The 20,715-nt window shown below is 45.8% G+C and overlaps 2 long non-coding RNA genes across 2 annotated transcripts; one reads left to right on the top strand and one right to left on the bottom strand.

Moving 5' to 3' along the window:
* Positions 1 to 7,905: 7,905 nt before the first annotated feature.
* On the top strand, positions 7,906 to 17,711 carry LOC118613351. Its single transcript, XR_004955397.1, has 2 exons — positions 7,906 to 8,345; positions 12,385 to 17,711. It is a non-coding gene; the product is annotated as an uncharacterized LOC118613351 (long non-coding RNA).
* On the bottom strand, positions 11,358 to 12,390 carry LOC118613352. Its single transcript, XR_004955398.1, has 2 exons — positions 12,284 to 12,390; positions 11,358 to 11,786 (listed from the first exon to the last, which is right to left on the bottom strand). It is a non-coding gene; the product is annotated as an uncharacterized LOC118613352 (long non-coding RNA).
* Positions 17,712 to 20,715: the final 3,004 nt, after the last annotated feature.

Here is a 20,715-nt window from a genome sequence, read left to right as displayed (position 1 = left end):
GGAAAGAGAGAGGGACAGGGAGGGCGAGGGAAGAGAGAGAGAGAGAGAGAGAGAGAGAGAGAGAGAGAGAGAGAGAAGAGGGAGGGAGGGAGGGAGTGGGGAGAGAGAGAGATGGGGGGGCAGGAAGAACATCAAGGTGCACTATAATAGCTTGTAAAGTTTGGAAAGCTGTGTTCAAGCGGACAGGCAGTTAGTTGATCCCTCCAGTCAGCCTGCGGACAGCTCTCCTGGGGCGGGCGCTTCCGGACAGCTCACCCCCTTCAATCAGAGCAGCTTTGCTTCATTAGTTTTAAATTAAGCACACTTTTCTTTGTAAACCCAGAAACAAAAATACGAACATGTTTCCGCTTTAAAATAGTTAAGACGGTAAATTTTATGTTATGTATATATTACCACACACACACAAAAGGTAACATCTGCTAATAGAAAGGTTAGGGACCCCTGGTGACGTTTGTTTTTTGTTTCAAAAGGTCTAACTCATGACCGATTCACATTCTGACCAGAGCGGTAGAAATCAAAGACAAGTGCTTACCAGTTCTCTGGAATATCCTGTTCTGTTCCACTGATTATAGGACTGGCTTAGCCAGTAAATTATATCTTTATTTCTCACTCACAAATCAATGGGAATTATAAGCAAAGAAGCAGGATTTGGACGTTTAGAAAAAGAATAATGCACTGGTAACCTGAACTCTAGCGAATGCTCTTGAACAATTCAGGAAACTGCTAGTTACTTTTTTCACTCCTTGTAAAAGGTCTAAGTTTTCAAAATTCTCAGGTGTCTCCAAACTCTTTTATAGAAGTACCATACACGATATACTACATGCCAACCTATAGATTCATTTGTCTTCAAAGGCAAATAACCTGTGCGCATTGGGCTGCAGAACAAGCAATGGAAACAAATACTTGACTTAATTATAATATTTGATCCAACACGCCTAACCCTGTTTGAAGGAGAGGCGGCCTTGTTCCGTGGACTGACTTCTTGAACAATGAACCATTCATTCTCTTGTGATTGTACCTGAAGGAAAGTCGCTTTTTAAAGCAAGAAATTAGCCTTGTGGTGGTGGGGGGGGGGGGGTGGTGAGGGGGAGGAAAGCTTGGAACAGGTACTGGGGTAGGAAATTGGATCTAGATTAATTCAACATGGGCCACCCAGGACCTAAAAGCCAGTTCTGAATTGAAGTCTCTTATCTAAGTTATAAACTGCTGGCCCTTACTTCTGTTTTTAATGTAGATGAACCATCATCTCACTGAAAGTACCTTACACTAATGGAGACTTTATATGACCAGCACAGCAGGAGGAGCAGAAGGAGGGGCCCAGTGACCTGCCCTCTGTCTTGAAGCCTTGGTAGAGACAGAGCACAGAATTGTCTACACAGCATTGTTCATCTGGATTGAATTCTCCTTAAAATAACTCTGTTTGGGGGGGGGGGGTTTATAGCAAGGAGAAATCCATAATATTGTATAGCCCTATTAACCCAAAATTAGCCGTGCATGTTAAGGTAGGAAGATAGGAGTTTTGGGATGACTAGCGACAGTTCTGGCAGAGAGCCAGTTTGAATGAAGAGCTGACCGTGGGAGAAAGAATACAGATGGAGAACAGCAAGATGAGCCTGCCCGGGAAAGCGGGAAGGGGCAGACACCAGCCGCTAACTCAAGCGCTTCACCCGTATCTTATGCATCATCTTATGCATCCAGGATTGAAACCATCTCTCCTCATCCCCACACAGTTAGGAGAACAGGAACAAACCACCCCTCACTGTCTACATTAGCACAATTTCATCATTCCGTTGGGTTTAGCAGGATTGCTATACTCTTCCAGCAAACGACCTGATTGTTCATCTCAGGAAATCCCAACACTTTCCATAGAGAGTATCAACAGTTTATGCCCAAAAATTCTTTGAAATCCTGTCTCAAAACCTTTGCCTCGTTGTTCCCACCATTACGGTGACTCTCTTTCCAAATGAGGCCACATTCTGAGGTACTGGGGGTTAGCATGTGAATTTTGAGGAGAAACGATTCAACTCATAACACAAAGATATGAGAGTTTGTCCCATCTTTGCAAGTTCAACCATTCACGATTGATGCTTTTATTCCAGTAAGTCCTTGGGACTAGGGATGGCTTTCGAGACGGTCAAGTTTGCCATGGTGTAATGACACTTTCCACCTTAGGGCAGATACATTTCCTGGGCTGCTATGCGGATAATTTAACTTTATTCTCAGTAATAAGTAATCATGAACTGTTCACGAATTATCGAGGCAGATGCATGCCTGGGAGCCACTGTTCGTACTCGGTTTAAAGGATACATCCGTTTCGATTGCATCCAGAGAGCGAGAGCAGCAAATGAATGTGTGCCCTGGTCTGCCTCGTGCCGCCCACTGACAAAAACGGCTCCGCGCAGAAACACAGTTCAAAGAAAACAATCTCTTTTAGTCAAGAAAAGTTGACAGGGAACATGGCCTGTTACTAACTTGGGTGAATTTATTCTGCTTTAACATTCAAAGGCTAATTCTAGGAGAAAACGTTACACTCTTCAGTGCGAGTCTTGCCTGATTCATTTACCGACTGTGAAAATAACTGCTGATCTGAATGGTCAACGCTTTAAAGCAATCAGTGAGGACAGCCTAAAAGGGTTGTTCTTTTTCTGCCTTTGTTTAGTCCATTTTTGTTGGATTTGATGGAAATCTCTATTTTGAGGAGGAAGATATATTTGCTTCCTGGAAACAGATGTTTTTTGACTTGGCAGATTAGACATTTTTATGGCTATATTGATTTTTAAATTTTTATATTTGCATAGATTTCTAGTTATATCGATTTTATGATAACATAACATAATATATAAAAATATATAAGATAAAGATATATTTATGACTCAGAGAGGGCACCAAAAAAAAAAAAGATATATTCGTGTTGATTTTATGGCTATGTAATATTGTAATATTGGTGTAATATGGCTATGCAATATTAACGTCATGTAACATTGCACACACTCAAATATTTCAGACATGTAAACGTGTATGATACCTACCTGTAAATCACGACCTGTGATAAGACAAATGCACGCGAAACCCACCAACCAACGTAAAAACCTGAACATTACCAGTAACGCTCCTTCCCTCCAGGGTTGCAATCACTACCCTAAATTTGGGATTTCTTTGCTTTAAGAAACAAACGCTGTCGCGTACGTAATATGTTGTTTTGTTCCGTTTTGCTGGTTGAGGGCTTGATCGAAATAACAGAGTGCGTGAAGTGTTCTCTGCCCAGCTCTTTTCTCTCGAGGCGGTGTTCCTGAGGTCTGCCCAGGTTGTCGCATGAGGCTGTCCTTCGTCCCTTTCCCTTCCTACGTCAGAGTCCCCTGTGCTAAGGCTCTACAATTTACTTATCCATCTTCCTGGCCATGAACATTTGCGTTGTCCTCAGTCTCTTGCTCTTGCGAATAACGAACATTCTACGCGTACATCAAAAAGTTACTCTCGGACATTGGTCTTCAAACTTAAAAATACACATAACATTTCACACACATAGAATGAACACACCTATTTCACATGTACGATAAAAAGTTCACGTCGCGATCCATATACACATGCGAGCACACACACATGTGAAATGCATCCAGAAACAAAACTTATCCTCGCTTATAGATAATGTCCTTTTTTCCTGCTCTATTGTATTCGATTCTGTTTGTGAAAGATGCTGGTTGTGTACCACGTACTTGGTTTCTTGACTTTACTGATAGATACCTGTTTGAAAACACCTGATCTAGAATACACATCCAGGAGCGAAACTGAGAAGTCAGAGTTACAGGCACGTTCAACTCTACAACAGGATGCCACATTGTTTCCCAAAGGGATTATGCCAATTTACACTCCCACTGGTGTAAATGTGAAGGAATCCTTGTAGTTTTACATCCTCTCTGACTTGATAGTGCCAGAATTCTTAAGTTTTGCTAATCTGGTAGGTGTAAAGTGGTATCTCACTGCAGTCCGCATTTGCAATTCCAGGAGGAATAATCCCTAGCGTATCTCGTGGTTATTCACCTTGTCTGTGAAATGTCTATTCATATCTTTTGCCCATTTTTTTTTAAAAACAAGGCAGCCATTGAACAATTGACATCACATTCTCCGGGTGTTTTGTTCATTTAATCCAGGGCTCCGATGGGAAGATTACTGAGTTTGGAGTGGGTTGAGAATCAAAGAATTCGATCTGGTGGGGGAGGATAAGAGAAAAATTAGTATTTCATTTTTCGTTTTTACTATCGAAGTCTCAGTTTACCGGTGTCGGGAATACACCTGCATCAGGAATACTCTTCTCTCAGCTCGGTCCAGGAACTTTTCTCCCCATTTCTTGAACATGTCATAGCTGCTGAAGACAGGCTGGGGGATGTCAGTCATTTCTCACCGACACGGCTTGAGAGGTCACAGCCCACCTACTCACCCCCACATTTCTCTTCCACCCCCCTTGAACGCCTCGCCCCTCTATCATCAGGATGATGGGCTCCTGCACTACCTAAAGGCTTCTTCTGATGTTATCCACGAGATGGAATTCTAGGTCCTTTCCTTCACACACCCCTCTCTTCCTTGGTATCTAGATCTTCATGAAAGTGGAGAATCGCCGGCCACTGGTGCTGGGAATAATGTGCTCTGACCAGGGAGTCCCGGGTCTGTGAGCTGCCGTCCTGCGCTGTCTCCAGGTGAGGGCGGACCTCGTCCTAGGAGGGCTCATGTAGCCCAGCAGTCTGTGAAACCACTTTATAAAGTGGATGATGTATTTTCCCATGGTAACCATGCTATAATTGGAGTTTGCACTGTTAACTAAATCAATCATAAATAGAGCCACCCAATATCTTAAAAACAAAAATCAAATAATACACAAGCCTCAGTAACAATAAAGTTATGACCCAGGAGATGAGTTACGTTCATATCTGCCACCTACATGATCTGGGGCATGACTTCATTGTTACAAGGTTCGCGGTGGTTCTAGGGTGGCTTTGATGACATTGTCCTTGGGAGTAAGCTTTGGGCTCTGCTTCCCGCAGCTCAAGGTTTCTCAAATTGGGTTTCTTGGAGTCGCGCTGTTCTGGAGAAAAACTTTCGAGCTGACCGCAAACCGAGCCCACAAGAGCAAGGAGGGCAAACGGACAGCCAGGGCGCTAGGCCGCTCCCCTGTTTCAGCCCGGGCTGCCTTTGTGTTTTACTTTTTGAAAACAGAATCCCATGTAGAGAGTCATTTTTATAAACGCAACTTCCTTTTTTAAAATTTGAAAACCCCTGCAGCAGCTCACCTGGAAGCCAAGGTCCTTAGAACAGTGGGCTGTCGTAGTGGCTCAGAAAACTGAGCTCAAGTGACTAGTCTAAGGTCACAGTGATTAGTGACAGAGCTGGAGCTAGAATCCAGGTACTCCTGAAGTTCAGAGAGGAAGGCCAGGCTGGTGTTTGCTGATAGTTCATTTTCCTTCAAATGGGCATATAACTCGTAACAATTATTTTTTTTTTCCTCCTTCCCATGACATTTCTGATGGCCGTTGAAGGACCCACAATTCCCTCTGTCCCAGTTAGGATAGTCTTCTGGCTCTTTATTGTAGTAGACCGTGGTCGTCTCCTCAAATCTGTGTACCCTTCTTCCATAGCGATGGAGTTTCAGCCCACACCCCCCACACGCAACTAGAGGCTTCATTTCCCAGCCCCCCCATGGTTCAAAATGGCTATAGGACAATGTACTCGCCAAAGGACTGTGAGCGCCACTGATGTGTGTAATTCCCACACCACTTGCTGAAAAAGAAACAGCTTATCCAGGACTTTCCTTTCACTCTTTCTCTCTCTCACAGGCTGAACGCTCACGCGGTGGGGACCCTGTACCCCTCATGCAGACAAGGACGACTCTGGCGGAAGGTAGAGAAGCAGACAGAAAAGGCCTGGGTCTCCGAGGGACTGCACGAAGCTCGGTTGCGCCACAGGTGGGGACGACTCACCTCCAGGTTTCTCTAAGGGTCCAGGGTCGAATGCCAGTAAGTGGCCTGCAACCTTGTTCTGTAATTGAATCAGCAAATCCGAGAAACAGAGCTGGGAGAAGTCTCAGGGCTTTGAAACCCGTTCTGGAAGTTGGGTAGAGGACGTGCTTCTGGATTTCTGAAGTCTTGAGGTCACAGTGAGTTGCGACGTGGGGTGGGAACTCGTTTTACAGAGACGGAGGAGGCGCACTGCTGTGGAGACAGCCGCCCTCCCCGCCAGGACCCACAGCAGGCGGCACGGGGCAGGATGGGGCGCAAGGAGGGGCCCGGGCCAGGCTCGGTTTGCTGGAAGCAGCCTGCTCAGGGTCTCCAGAGAGTCTGTCTCTTCTGACTCTTCTAACTGGAATCTCTTCTTTGGGGACCCTTGATGCGATCCAACCTCCTTTGCTTAGACAGAAGGACACTAAGCCCAAGTAAGTCATCTGGGTCTCACGGTGATTTCGTGGCGAAGCTGGGACTGGAATCCAGGAACCCCTGAGGCGTAAGCTACGTCCATGCAACCTGACAAAAGGTTCGCTCCCATTTTACGACACAGTCTAAGTCAACCATGTTGGTGCAGAAACGAAGAGTTCCGTCTTTTGATCTTGGCTTCGTGTTTGTCCTTGAGCCTCTTTCCCAGAGCCCAGGCCTCGCCTGGGGCCCACCTTCTCCATCGCCCGGCACGCTCTACGATTTCCCTCCCTTCACTCGGCAGCCCCATCTTTCTGTCTGACCTTACTCCTTGGCTTCTTTTCTCTCTTTGTCCAGTCCTGGCACAGCGTGGAAGCAGAGAGTGGGCAGAAACCCGTCGGCTGTCAGCTCACAAGACGCCAAGACAAACAGGACCGACCTCTTAGAAGTACGATCTTACGACATCCAGGAATAAATGAGGGTCAAGTCAAAGGCTCGAGAGCTGAAAAAGACCAACACTCCACTGGAGACGCTTGGAGCCAGGTCGTCAGAATGAACGACGTCAGGGAAGAGATGAAAGTCTCATGAGAGCACATGCCGCACTGTTCATACTTTCTTCCTGTCAACACCTCTCTGGTTGAAAAGAAATAAGAAAACTGCACTTGAGTTTCACTCTGGTGCTTCGTAAGATCAAGCCGGAATCTCACATTCTTTCACTGCCTTCTATATTTCTCTCCCTTCTCCCCTTTCCACTTTTTAGATTCAGATTATTATTTAACAGACAAGGGTTCTAGCTAAAAATAAATCCTCGTCTTTCCTGAGCTACCTATGATGTCATTTACTGTATGCTTATGTCTCCAGAGTCAGTACGCCAGACACTCAGGCATGTAGATGCACAGCTCGCAAAATAAAACCACGGTTCACGCGCAGCAGCTTCCGAGGGCTTGTGGTGTTGCTGTGGCCTGTGGACTAGACTTTTCCAACGGCTCTTCGTCTAGATTGCCGCTGTCCTTCCATGTTGCCGTCCATCCGGGCATCTTAGCTGGATTCTAGCCAAGCGCTGATGCTCACGCCTCCCCAAGGAGGTTACTCTGTTCTCGACGGTCGGAAACTGAGGCCCGACCTAATGAGCCCTTTGACTGAGTCAATGGAGAAGTTTCCAACTAAGTTAGGAATAAAATGTACTTTGTGAAAAAAATAGGAACATACATTTTTTTTTGGTGGGGGGTGGGCGTGGGCAGGGGAGGGTAAGGGAGGCAGATACCAAAAGGCTATCAACGCGCCGACGGTTAAACCTGTGGGCGAATTAAATTTAGTGGTTCAATTCAGGACAGAACATATTGGGAAAGAATAATAGAAAACCAGGACTCTCACTGAGCTTCATAACTCCAGCAAATTTGTGGGTTTGGGTTAACCAAGGCTGGAATTCCAGAACTCAAGTTACCCAAGTGTGGCAGATCGGGGGGGTAGTTGTGGGGGGGTCTCTTGATTGGATGGGAGATCTTCAATGTCAGCATTCCTGTTCAACTGCACTCAACATTTTTACACAATATGTAACTAACCTTCTTTCCATTCTTGTGTTGATAAGGAGCCCAGAGACTAGACAGAAAGGAGGAGGGAAAAGTCTGTATCCACTTGGGGACCAGATGCGGCCACCGGCTGGAGAATGTGGACTGTTTATTTCCAATGAGCTCCTCATGCCTGGCACTAAAAGACACTGAACACCTCAGGCTGGAAGGACAGCAAAGCAATGACCGCATCCTGCATTTGTCACTTGATCCATAAGCTGTCATGAGTCCCCAGCTGGCTGTGTTAAATGCTCCATCTCCCCAGGGAGCTGGAAGTCCCCGGAGGTCAGGGACGCCCTGACAGCTCTTCCGCGACTCCCATGGTGCACCACGTCAGTTATGCTATCAGCCAGGGGTCAACTTGGGAAGCAGAACCACCGTAAGTATTACAGGACACGTTAGGCAATTGTGGGAGACACTGGGGAAGTAGGGGCGCCTGATGGTGAGTTAGAGGATCAGTCACTAACCAGCTCTCCCGAAGCACTGCTGCGAATGGACCAGTCAAAGTTCGCTGCCGGAGCCCATCGGCAGAGATCGAACGGCACCTAAAAGAGGGGGGTGAAGCCTAAGAAAAAAGAGGAAGATAGGAAAGCGCTTCGGGAGGGCATACAGTTACTGCTGCAGCCCCGAGTTTATTTAGCGCAGCCTTTATATAAGTTTTTGGATACAATAGCAGAGTATGATAGCAAAGCACAGAGTACAATAGCAAAGTACAGAGTATAATACCATAGGAATGCTGACATTTACATAAGTTCCTATTCTTTTCTGGGCTGTAAAACATTCCACTATCTTAAGAAGATTTCTTTAGGAGGCAAACCTCCCCTCCAGGGTCAGTAATGTTTAACTCCACACCCTGCTTCCTAGAACCTTTGTTTAACAGTCTCAGCAGCAACAGCAGCTTCATGGCTATCAGCTACGTGACTTCTTCAGTGTCTCTTAATGGCTCCCGACAGTTCGCCAAAGAGTGTGGACAGCCAGGCACGGGCAGCTGCTGGAGAGGGACCGCGAGAGCAGAGCTGATGGAGAAGTCCGTGGGAAACGATGGCCTTTGCTGGTGGCGGGCCTGGGGCCACAGCTGGTCATAGGACCAGCAGGCAGAAAGAATGCTGCAGAAAGTAGAATGGTGGTGGCCAGGGGCTGGGGAGAGGGTAAAATAGGGAGATCTCAGTCAAAGGGTACAGAGTTTCACTGACCGAGATGAGTAAGTCCCAGAGATGCCGTGTGCAGCACAGCGCCAGCAGTGATAGGCCCATATTGTGTACTTAGAAATTTGCTAAGATCTCAGTTTAGTATTTTTGTCACACATTAATAATAATAATAATAATAGTAAACAAAGTGGGAGGAAACTTTTGGAGGTGATGGATAGTTATACGGCATAGATCGTGGTGATGATTTCATGGATGTATACTTATCTTCAAATGCATCGAGTTGTATACATTTAAAATGTACGGCTTTTTGTATGTCAATCATATCTTAATAAAGTGGTTTTTTAAAAAGAGAAGGAAGGAAGGAAGGAAGGAAGGAAGGAAGGAAGGAAGGAAGGAAGGAAGGAAGAAATGGAAGGAATGGAAGGAAGGAAGGAAGGAAGGAAGGAAGGAAGGAGGGAAGGAAGGAAGGAAGGAAGGAAGGAAGGAAGGAAGGAAGGAAGGAAGGAAGGAACTTCTGTACGTGGAATGCAGAAAAGCAAGAACAAGCTGGAAACCACCTGCATCCGTCCGTCACCACATCAGACCACAATGACAGTCACAGAATAGTAGCTGTTGCTTTGCTTCCACTTTCCAAATCTTGTCCCATTTTCTCTACCAACTCTAACTCTAATCGTACAGAGAAGGGGACTCTGGGAAACACAATTCCAGTTAAACCAAGTTGATACAATAAATACAGTGTGAGTTCATCACAGGTTTGTGATAGTCACTCAGCTCAGTTTCTAGCACCATGGGAAAGGCTCTGATTGGAGTTGGGAGATCTAGGAATCCCGGTCACGGTTCTACCTCTAAAAACGTGTCCTTGGCTGAGTTGCTTAATTTCTCCGCACGGCAGTTCCTCAAGAGGTGACACCACCTCCCAGAAGGTCCATGCAGAGGTGAGGGAGTTACAATGTTAGCAGTGTGCTTTGATAACTTCCACCCAAAGCTTCTAAAAGATGCTAGATTCTGCAACATTATTCCGCTCAGATTTTCCTAGTGTGCATTTAAAGCATGTCTATTTAGAGCTGTCTCCTGGCTAAAGCATGGGTTTGAAAATCAGAAATTCCAGCTATTTTTTCTCTAACTCTAATCTTGGTGTGCTGTGAAATTTGGAGCAAGTCATTAAACTGTTTGCTGTCAACATAAATTCACGTACAGAAAAAAAAAGATAATAATTATCCAGCGACAGTAATTTCCCAGTACTAGCTAAGCCCCTCAAAGGAATGGAGGTCCAGCAGAGAGGTTATGAGCTTCGCTTCCAGGGCTTACTTTGCTATCCCCTTCCTGAGACAATAGATAAGATTACGCCGGAGTTTCCTAAGCCAGCAAACCTGCCCCATTTCACCTCTTGCTGAAGCTACAGCATTTGTTTCCTTTAATGATGTACCAACAAACAGAAAAACATTTGTTTCCTGATTCTAATCTAATCATCTGCAAAGCGATAAAGGGAGACCTGTCTTGCTCCATCCACTGGAAATGGTGACAGGGAGTCGAAGAAAAACACAGGAGATGGACCCGGGCCAGGGCGAGGATGGCAGAGTCTGACCCACGCAGATGCTGTCTCGCTGGACCAACCACTTTCTACAGAAGTGGGGGTGAGTCAAGCCCTGGCAGACCCCTCTTCCCGAGACCACAGCTCTGAAGAACATAAAACACAAAGTTCACGCACCTCACCCGGTGGATGTGGAGGGTCGACTTCATGGCGAGCAGAGGGGTTAAGAAAAGAATGCGCAATACTGTTTCTCCCACAGTTATTCATGAAGAACATGTGCTTTTCTGGGCCTAAGAACTCCGGTGTCTACCCTTAATGCGTATGTACCATCCGGGCATTAAATGGTCCAGCTCTTTCTACCTAGCATTCCTAAGTGTTGACCGGAACCCACTAACAAATGGAAGCATATGACATGTGAACAGAAAGTAGCATCTCTGGCCTTCCCAGGTGATAGAGCCCAGAGCAGCATCTTTCATCCTCAGCTTCCCACCGTTAGCCTGAGTTTATTTATAAAGGTGAAGCCTTGCGTTGCCCCAGCCACATTCTCTCTCTCGTGACTCTGTGTTCCAGAGCCATCCTTCAATTCAGCAAGTTGGCCGATAGACAGTAAGTGAGGTCTGAATATTTATATATAGAGTCCAGGATGAACAGATTCAGTACTTTCAAAGCCTGGCATAAAAATAGCACTACAAATATTTCAAGATAAAAATAATCAGTTCCAAAGTCTTTTATTAGTTTCTCCCTTTTTTAACTGGAAGACTATGTGACTTACAGCATTTGGGTCCTGTGTCATGTTTGTTATGTTTATATAGTAACCCAAACTCCAGATAAATATTTATGCGGTTACAAAACTTTTAACAAGCCCCAAACTTGGAATAATCCGAAAGAAAACCAAACGCCCCACTTGGGGCAGTCGTAAATCTCCAGTTGTCAACGTGACTTGGACATCGGAAGGAAAGGGGTAAGCTGGAATGGCTCCCATATGTTTGCCGCGAGCGGACTTTGAGGGGAGGAGGGTAGATGGGAGGACAGCAGCAGGGGCTGCCGTGGCTGGTCTTCATCTTCACCGAGTGTCCCGACAGTCTGGTAACGTGCAGAGAGAGCATCATTTTGCACTTGTCAGCTGCTGCCCGGCGGACACCTGCATAATAAATGAATAATAGGCTCTGTGGGGCTCTTCTTACACTAAAAAATTCAGTGCATATGGTTCTGGCCAGTTCTCTATCCCATCCTATCTTATTATGGTCAATATTGGAAGTACATGTGCTCCCCAGGCCGTAAGAAAAGAGGATGGCAGCTTTGAAGACAGAGCTGAGGCCAGAACTTAGAGATTCGGTCTTTAAGGGACATGGCATAAAGAAACTATGTTTGAAACCTGGAAGCGGGGTCATCTGAGAAGTAATCGGGGCCCGTGAGGTAGAGGGTGAAGAAAAAAAAAGACTCTAGTGAGGGTCGTTCCTTTGAACACACAAAGACCCCCGGGCGCGCATTTTAAACTGGAAATCATTTGAGAAATTGGAGGAGAGAGAGAGGTAGTAAGCAAAGGATGCTCCCGGCCATGCGTGCATTACAAGGTGGTGCAATGTGGGGCCAGGGGTCTCTGTGTGTGTTCGCCCTGCTCGGCCCCTAGGGACTCACACGTATGGCTTCTTTCATCCCTATTTGGTCGACCCATCCCCGTTTGGTCTTCCTCCTTCCCTGCTGCCCTCTATATCGACATGCATTGTCGTCTTTTCCAGAGAACCCGGCCTCCTCACGATGTGACCAAAGTCGATCAGCTTCAGTTTCGACGTTTCAGGTTTAATTTGCTCTAAGACCCACTGGTCCATCTTTCTGATGGCTCAGGGTCCCCACTGAGCTCTCCTCCATCATCATATTTCAAGTAAATCACTGATCTGTAAGATGATAATCGTAACTAGTTACCTCACAAGCTCTTGAGAAATAAACACAATACAGAAGGTGCTTAGCACAATGTCAGGCACAGAGTGGGTGGTAATCAACATTCGTTACTACCATTATTATTATTATTATTATTATTATTATTATTGCCCAACCTCTGAGACACTGCCTCACTACCTGCACTGCAAGGAAAGAGTTTCGTACTAGACTTATTTAACTGGAACAACCAGAAAAATTGAGCGGACGACTTTCACGAAGGGCTTTGATGTGGAGGAAGGCTGTTCGTGGTTCTTTTTTCTGGAAGCTCTGGCCTGGGGTATCGCCAGTTCCTCCCTACCCAGGAGAGAGAGCCCTACCCTCGCTGCAGCTAAGCAAGCAGAGAAGTCAGGCTTCCTGCGAGTGGAGGCTGTCAGGGCCTCCTGGTCCTCGAATAGTTCAAAGCATTTCTCGAAGCTTTGCTAGCGGGGCAAGGAATGAACTGTGAAGTAGCCCCCGCCAGGGCCGATGGCCGACAGCTGTGGCCATGGCAGCTGCTGTGACCCGCGTCGCTGCGCCTGACCCCCGGCATGGGGACCCCTGACAAACGATCACGAGAGCCTCGCATTTTGTCATTGGTCCGGAAGCCAATGGCAGGTGAAAGGGAGCAGGAGTCTGTTCCCCAGCGCGGTCATGTCCCCGCCTCCTGCCATCCCTCTTCTTGCCGTGGAATCCACGGAGCTGGAGGGGCAAAGGGAGAACGTCCATGCTTCGGAGCTGCGCGAGAATTGCTCTCTGATCCCGTTTTCGCTTTTGAAATTCAGCTAAATATCTAAGCAGAATTTTACACCTGGGACTATCTGAGCGAGGTTTTGAACACTGAATATCATTTGGGCAGCAATAATGATGCAAAGCGCCGTTTATTAAGCATATACTATGTGCCCGGCAGTATTATGGGAGCTTTACAATATTATTTTGTTTCATCTTACGAGTATATTCTAATACCACGTTTACGCAGCTGGTGAGTAGCAAAGACGGAATCAGCTCACCTTTCTCGTCCATAGAAAGCTGCCTGGTGTTTTTAAGGATCCTCCTGAGGCCTTTTTTTTTTTTTTTTTTTTCCTTCTTTAAAATTATTTATAAAGTTTTCTGGTTATCAAACTAATGTATATTCATTCATATTAGAAAAATCAAAAAATATGAGATGCATAAAAAAGTAGTAATCTCACTACCCTTTATCACTGTTATTGACTTAAAACTTTTTCCCAGTGAATTTTTCTGAGCATATATTTATAATATTCTTTTTTTCCCCTCAAAAGTGGGATCTTAAAACTTTTCAGACTTTCCAAAGATTTTTAAATTTCCTTGAAATACGAGAAAGCCCGTCTTACCCAGTAAAGTTCGAATGGACTTCCAAAGTTCGAATACAGTTCAGAAAACTGGCCACACAGTTTCAAAGGGGGGACTAAATTTGGCAAAATGCCTTTCTCCGCCCCGACAGGGAGTCTAAGTGCCTGGTCATTTGTTTCCCTGGCAGTGGGACCAATGGCTCTTAGTGTCATTAGTAGTTCTGAAACCTCTTCAGGCATTAATCATGCTCCAGATGTTACAAAAATTTAGCGACTGAAAATGAACATTCATTAAAGTCTTCAGCTGCTGCCTCAAGGTCAGGGGTATTTCGGCTTCATTCTCTTAATTCGGAGGCTCGGCCAGACCTCATCAGTGGGATTCCACCCTCATTATAAACCAAAGGGTCTTCATTATGCATATATTTTAGCATTTTATATTTTCAGTTGGCCCATACCAATGGGTGTATGTGTCCCTTTAAAACATCTTTCCTTTGATAGGTGGCCCTTCACGGGGTCCTTTTGCAAGGGTGAGAGATTATACTGTTTTGATTCTATCTTTGCCCCTGAGATACCAACCAGTAGCATTCTTTCTACTTTGTCTGATCAAATGGAATTATTTTTAGTAGAGGCTGCTTTGCTTGAAAGGCCGCTTATAATCTTAAAAAGCCCTTTAGATTGCAGCCATGCGGGCCTCTTGACAGTGTGTGTCTAGAATTGCAATGTCTTCTCTGCCCAGAAGACCGACTACCTTCGAATTCACCCTTTCTGCTCATGTATGTCCGAAAAGATAAATGAACGGCTTTGGCGCCGAATACAGTAACTGCAGCATGCATCATTTTTGACAGCCGCTTCCTGAACTTCAGCCCTGAACGGGGTTCGAACCAATTTTAATTGGTTCTCAACAGAGTTCGACAGTGCCGAGGGAATCTATGAGCAGGGGCGGCGGCAGCGGAGGCCAGCCGTGTGTCCCTACCCACGGCTCTCCACGCCGCCTCGCACAACCCCGGCCGGTATTCTTACATAGTCGCTTAAAGATGGAATGTACGGTCTGGTTTGCGGGAGCCCGGCTGGATAAATACGGAAACAATGTGGGAGCTATGTCATGAACCACAACGGTTTTGCGTTCTGTGTAATTCGAAGACAAGATTCCTTAGCTGTGTGTCACTTACCTCCTTTTTTACCGCTGTCGCCCGATATTTCGTAACCATCGATTCTCTGCCAGTGCCCACATGCAAAGATGGGTTTGTATGAAAAAATAAATGAGAACAGCACATTCTGATGTGGTGTAGTGTATCAGCGTTTTCCTCCCGAAGCCTCGTTCCTTGCCTGTCCTTCCCCTTTTAGGAAACAAAGGACACAGAGCATAACTACTTATCCTGTTACAGCTCCCGAGGAGAAGGGTGACAACATGTCAGAAATCAAAGAAGAGCCTTCATCCTTTGAAATATCTCAGCGTCCAAAGATAGGAACAGCCACAGAGGGCGGAACACTGTGCTAAGCAGTTTGATCTGATTCTGCGGACCATCCATTTCCAGTTGGAAAACTCAATTATTGTCCACTGTGAGAATCAGAAGGCCGGATTCATAGCGGCGTCAGCGTATGGAGATTTATCTTTCTCACTTAATGAAAAGACTGGATGTGGGCTCTCCAGGCCAGGTCCTAAAGGACTCGAGTTCTCCTTTTGTACCAGGTCGAATTTCCTCCTTGTGTTTGTCACCTGGTGGTGGCCGCAACACCACCAGGCCTCGTTCTGAAGGTGGGAAGAAGGGGACAGGGCCATGCTAGCCAGACGGCCGGCCTCCTTTCACCTGAAAAGCAAAAGGCTTCTCTGAACCCGGGGCAGATTTCTGCCGTCTTCTCGTTGTCCAGAAACCGTGTTGCATCGACGCCCTGAATAAGCTTGAAAAATGACTTTTTGCTGGGAGAACTGCTGGCTTGAATGAAAGCGTGAGTGCAGAAGAGGAAGGAATGGGTGCAATTTAGTCCTTAAGACACTACGTAGAGGACGGCGGAGCTGAGCGAAAGGCCTGGAAGAGGAACATGGGACCTCTTTGACTGTCCACATGCTGTGTTCTTACAGGCAACAGGTGTCACAAACAGCCCTTGCTCTCTCTGTGAGCGAGTCCCAAACTTCTCGTCCGTATGTGAAAATTTCTGTACCGGATTATTAATTTCTCATTATGGTTATTATGAAAACCTACCATGCTTAAATTAATGGGAAAGGAAGAATGTTATTTATAAAAGCTGAGTCTGACCATATCTCCACCCTGCTTAAAACCTTTTGGGAACTTAAAACCCTTCCATAGCTCCTAAGATAAAATGTAGAGTCCTTGGCATGGCCTTTAGAGTCCTGAAGGACACAGTCTCCATTCATTTCAGCAGCCTCTTGTCTGTCTCTCTGCCTCAGGACCTTTGCATACGCCCTTCCTGCTACCCAGAAGCCTCGTCCCCCCCTCTGGGCCTAGCACCTCCTGCTTCCTGTTCAGATCCAGGATAAAAAAAGAGTTTCTAGAAAAGCATCCCTTGACCTGTCGGGCTCGCTTAGGGCACCCTGATATGAACTCCAAGTATTCTCATCTTCCTGGCATTTATCTAAAAAATTAATTCCTTTGCTGTAAATCGTTTCAAGGCTGCTTCCCCTGCTGGAATGTTAGCTTTGAGAAGGTCGTAAGGGTCTTGTCTACTGCACCTGGCTTATCACTCGTTGTGCCGTAAGCACTTAACAAACGTATATCAAATGCGTGAAAAAAAAATTGTAAAAGTACCAAAATCACTTTGCCATTTATATGTGTTCATGCTACTCAGAATGGAGTCTTCTAACTGGTGCTAGTCTGCAGATTGTGCACTATCAATCTGCAAAGCATGGGAATTGAAAGTCACCACATAGAGATTCTTCTAGCAAGTTTTAAAACATTGTCAGTCAATGATTTGGAAATTTTTAAAAATAAAGGAAACCTAGTCCTTCGACACAGATCAGGAAAGAAGCACTGCTATTGGTTGGTTAGATCTTACAAACTGTCACTCCACGGGTAAAATGTAAACATTTCTAAAGCTGCGAGAGCTCCGAAGCCCATGCCAGCAGTGGTTAGAGCCGGCAGGTCACATGAAGCTCCTGCAAGAGGGAGGCCGCACAGACCCCTCCACCTCCCGAGCAGAATCCCGTCTCCCCGATTCCATAGCAAGTTGTTAAACATTATTTAATTCATTTGTTCCCACGTGTAAATGGGAATAATAATAGGACCTATTTTGCAGTGTTGTTGAGAAAGGTTGAGCTGGGCAATTGGATGCAAAGCATTTTCACTATATGAGTATGTGATGTTATTATTATTACTTGCAATACATGAGAGAACTGTTTTGCACAAAATAAGAGAGGATTTTGAAAAAAAAAAATAGAACATGGTTTTGATTAAAATAACATTTGGGATATAAAAGCATACTGCACAGAGATTGATATCAAAGGACACAGAACAAACTGCCCGCTGGGTGGCCGTAAGCTTGTGTGTGCCTGGGGCAGGCTGAGACCTGGCTCTGACCTCAGATCAAGGAAAATATTTGCACAGCGGAGCTGGCATATTCGTGCATGGTTCCTATATAGGAAAACTTGCAAACCCAACAGTCAGAAAGGAGAATGATGGGTTTTTTTTTTTTACTCTAATAGTCTTCTCCAACTCAGAGTAGATGCCTGAAATTCCACCAAGTAAGGCTGTATCTTCTGAGTTGAAGGCTTTAATGTAAAATGCAGGCATAGCCTATAGGGTACAGTTTAAGCTCTTGATAGTCATTTACACTTTAGTATGAATAAAAATTCTGAAGAGAGCTTGGACAGGGGCTGTCTGTTCATATCTTACTCTGACACTTGCTCCCTAACGCCGCTCCCTCTGTTGCCTTAGACAGGAACACTTCCTTGGCTGTCCAGCTTCACCCTTCTCCCTCTTCCCTGATAGGGAGTATAAACTATGCCGCATAATTCAACACTTACTTATTTTGTCCCATCCGCCTTGCCGTACTGTTTCATGTGTGTTTATCTTAAGTGCATGTCTGAGTTCAGGGACTACACTTACCCTTTTCAGTCACCTCTCCTTCCCCTGCACAGGGCTGGATGCACAAGAAACTCTTCTTAGATGATGGGGAAGGTGAAGCAGAAAACCCAGGATGTCTGCGTTGGTAGAGTGTAGGGGTAGGCCTTGCATTTGGGGCTGGAGAAGGTCATTCGTGGCCTTAAAGAGAGCATTTTCAGTGGGGAATTGAAGAAAGGGCAAAGAGAAAGGAGCAAGAGGCAGATGAAAACAATGGAGAGTGAAGTATAACAGAAAGTCCTTTTTCTCCTCTTTTTTGCTTCCTCCTTCTTTACTTTTTTTCTTTCAGTTTTATTGAGATATAATCGACATACGGCATTGTGTAAATTTTAGGTGTGCAGCATAGTGGCCTGACTTCCAAATATTGGGAAATGATTGCCATGATAAGTTTAGCGAATATGCATTACCTCATATAAATACAAAAAAAAAATGTTTTGGGTTTTGTTTTGTTTTGTTGGCGATCAGAACTCTTGGGATCTATTCTCTTAGCAACTTTCGGAGATATCGTACAGTCACTGTGTTGTAGATCACATCTCCAGTACTCGCTCATCTTATAACTGGACATTTGTACCTTTTGACCACCTTCCTCCGACCCCCTCATCCCCCAGTCCCTGCCTCTTATAGCCACAAACCTGATCCCTTTTTCTATGAGTTTGGAGGGTTTTTTTTTTTTTAGATTGTACATGTAAGTGAAATCATACAGTATTTGTCTTCTCTGATTTATTTCCCTTAGCATAATAACCACGAGGTCCACCCATGTTGTTGCGAATGGCAAGATTTCCTTCTTATTATGATTGAATAATATTCCATTATATATGTTGAATATAATATAATATCACATTTTATTTATCCCTTCATCTCTCTGTCGATGGACACTTGGGTTGTTTCCATGCCTTGGCCATTGTAAACAACGCTGCAATGAACACGAACGGAGGTGTGGCCGTCTCTTCAACGCGGTGATTTTGTTTCCTTCAGATAAAGTCCCACGAGTGGAATAGCTGGTTATACGGGAGCTTTAGTTTTAATTTTTTTGAGGAACCTCCACACTGTTTCCCATAGTGGCTGTACCAATGTACATTCCCATCAACAGTGCTCAAGGGCTCCCTTTTTTCCACATTCTCACCGAGATTTGTTATTTCTTGTCTTTTTGATGATAAAGTCTTTTTTTAAAAAAAGTTTGTCAGTAAAGAAAGGTGAGTAGGGGCAGCTATAAGGAGGGGGTGGGAAGATGTTTTCACGATAGAAGAGACCTGGGCTTATGTGTTTGCAGAATGAACGAGACTTCAGGGAGGAGGCATTTGTAGGTAAAGAGACCAGAGAGAGTTTGGCGCATCACAGTCCCCAAAAGGCATGAGGTCAGCTGTCCCAACAGAGAGGTTAATCTTGGCTAGAAAGAGGGGTCCTCCGGCTCGGGGACAGAAGGGAAGGAAAATTGGGTGAGCGGGGACAAGGGGAATGTCGAGAGGCGGAAAAGAGCGTGAACAGGGCAGGGAGCTGGCAGATTTGATCTTGGAAAACAAGAATTCAGGTTCGCCTGCAAGGGAAGGCCACCCCCACTTTTCTTACCCACGTCCCAGAGTTTGAGGCTTGATGAGAGTGGAAAGAATGTTTGTCGTAGGTGCTAGGATGTCAGCAAAGAGATGCTTACAAAAGAACCCTGTTTCAGTGACTGCTGTGGATGTGCAATAGACCAAGAAAGAATTAAGGTCATTAGTTCATTCAGCAGTTTCGTACCCAGAACCCACCATGTGCCAGGCAATACCTAAAGCCTTAGGGATATGAAAGAGATTCTGTCCCCTCCTCCAGGATCGGTAGACAGGCAAACGGACAGTCGGGATACAAGGCCAGGGATGCTACGACAGGGGAATGTGTGCGGGCCGGCGGGAGATGGCTCCGATTTTGATAGAGAACTAAGCCCTGCAAAGCTTGGTCCAGTCAGAATGAGTGGCAGCGTCAAAGGGCCAAAGGCAAGAAAGAACCTGGCATTTTGGGAAATTAAAAGTGGAGCAGTGTGGCCGGATGAAGAGAAGGTGGCGAAGAGGGGGAAAGACTGGAGGTCGGAGGGGGAGGCAGGGGGAGCAGGTCCCAGGGAGCCGGATCTGTCCCCACAGCCGCCCCGCCTCCCCCGCCCGCCCCGACATGCTCCAGAGTCTGGTTTTTATCCTGTGGGAGGGAGGGAGTTTGGAAACAAAAAGACTAGTTACGAGTAGTGACAGTGGAAATAAACAGAAGTGAATAGATTTGAGGGATTTACAGGAGGCATAATTGTTAGTTGATTGGATAAGGGAGAAATGAAAGTGGACGCTCAAGTTTCCAGCTTGGGCAGCTGGGCAGAGGGCGGTGCCATTCACTGAAACGGGGAAACAGGAGGAAGAATGAGCTACGGGGGAGACGAGCTTATTTTGAACATGTCGACTTCGAGGGGCCCGTGGGGGAATTCAGTGCACATGGCTGTTTGCATCCGGAGCCCAGATGGGGGAACGGGGCTAGAGGCGCTGAATTATTGGTCATCGGCATTGGATGATAACGGACACCACGGTCATTGGCACGAACCGAGGGAGAGGGGAGAGGAAGGAGAGAACGAGACTGAGGCCAGAACAGGACAGATCACAAGCACTTAGGGAAGAGAGAGGCTGAAGAACCCGCAGAGGAAGAGGAGCTCACACGGGAGACTGGGGGGCGGGGGTGGGGGGGCGTCCAAAAAACAGGCATCGAAGTCTAAAGGGTGTGATGTTATTATGGAAGTCAAGGGAAGAAAAAGCATTTCACA

This window comes from Rousettus aegyptiacus, unplaced genomic scaffold (assembly GCF_014176215.1).
Source record: "Rousettus aegyptiacus isolate mRouAeg1 unplaced genomic scaffold, mRouAeg1.p scaffold_m13_p_18, whole genome shotgun sequence".
Classification (NCBI taxonomy): Eukaryota; Metazoa; Chordata; class Mammalia; order Chiroptera; family Pteropodidae; genus Rousettus; species Rousettus aegyptiacus.
This window is presented reverse-complemented; position numbering and strand designations above follow the sequence as displayed.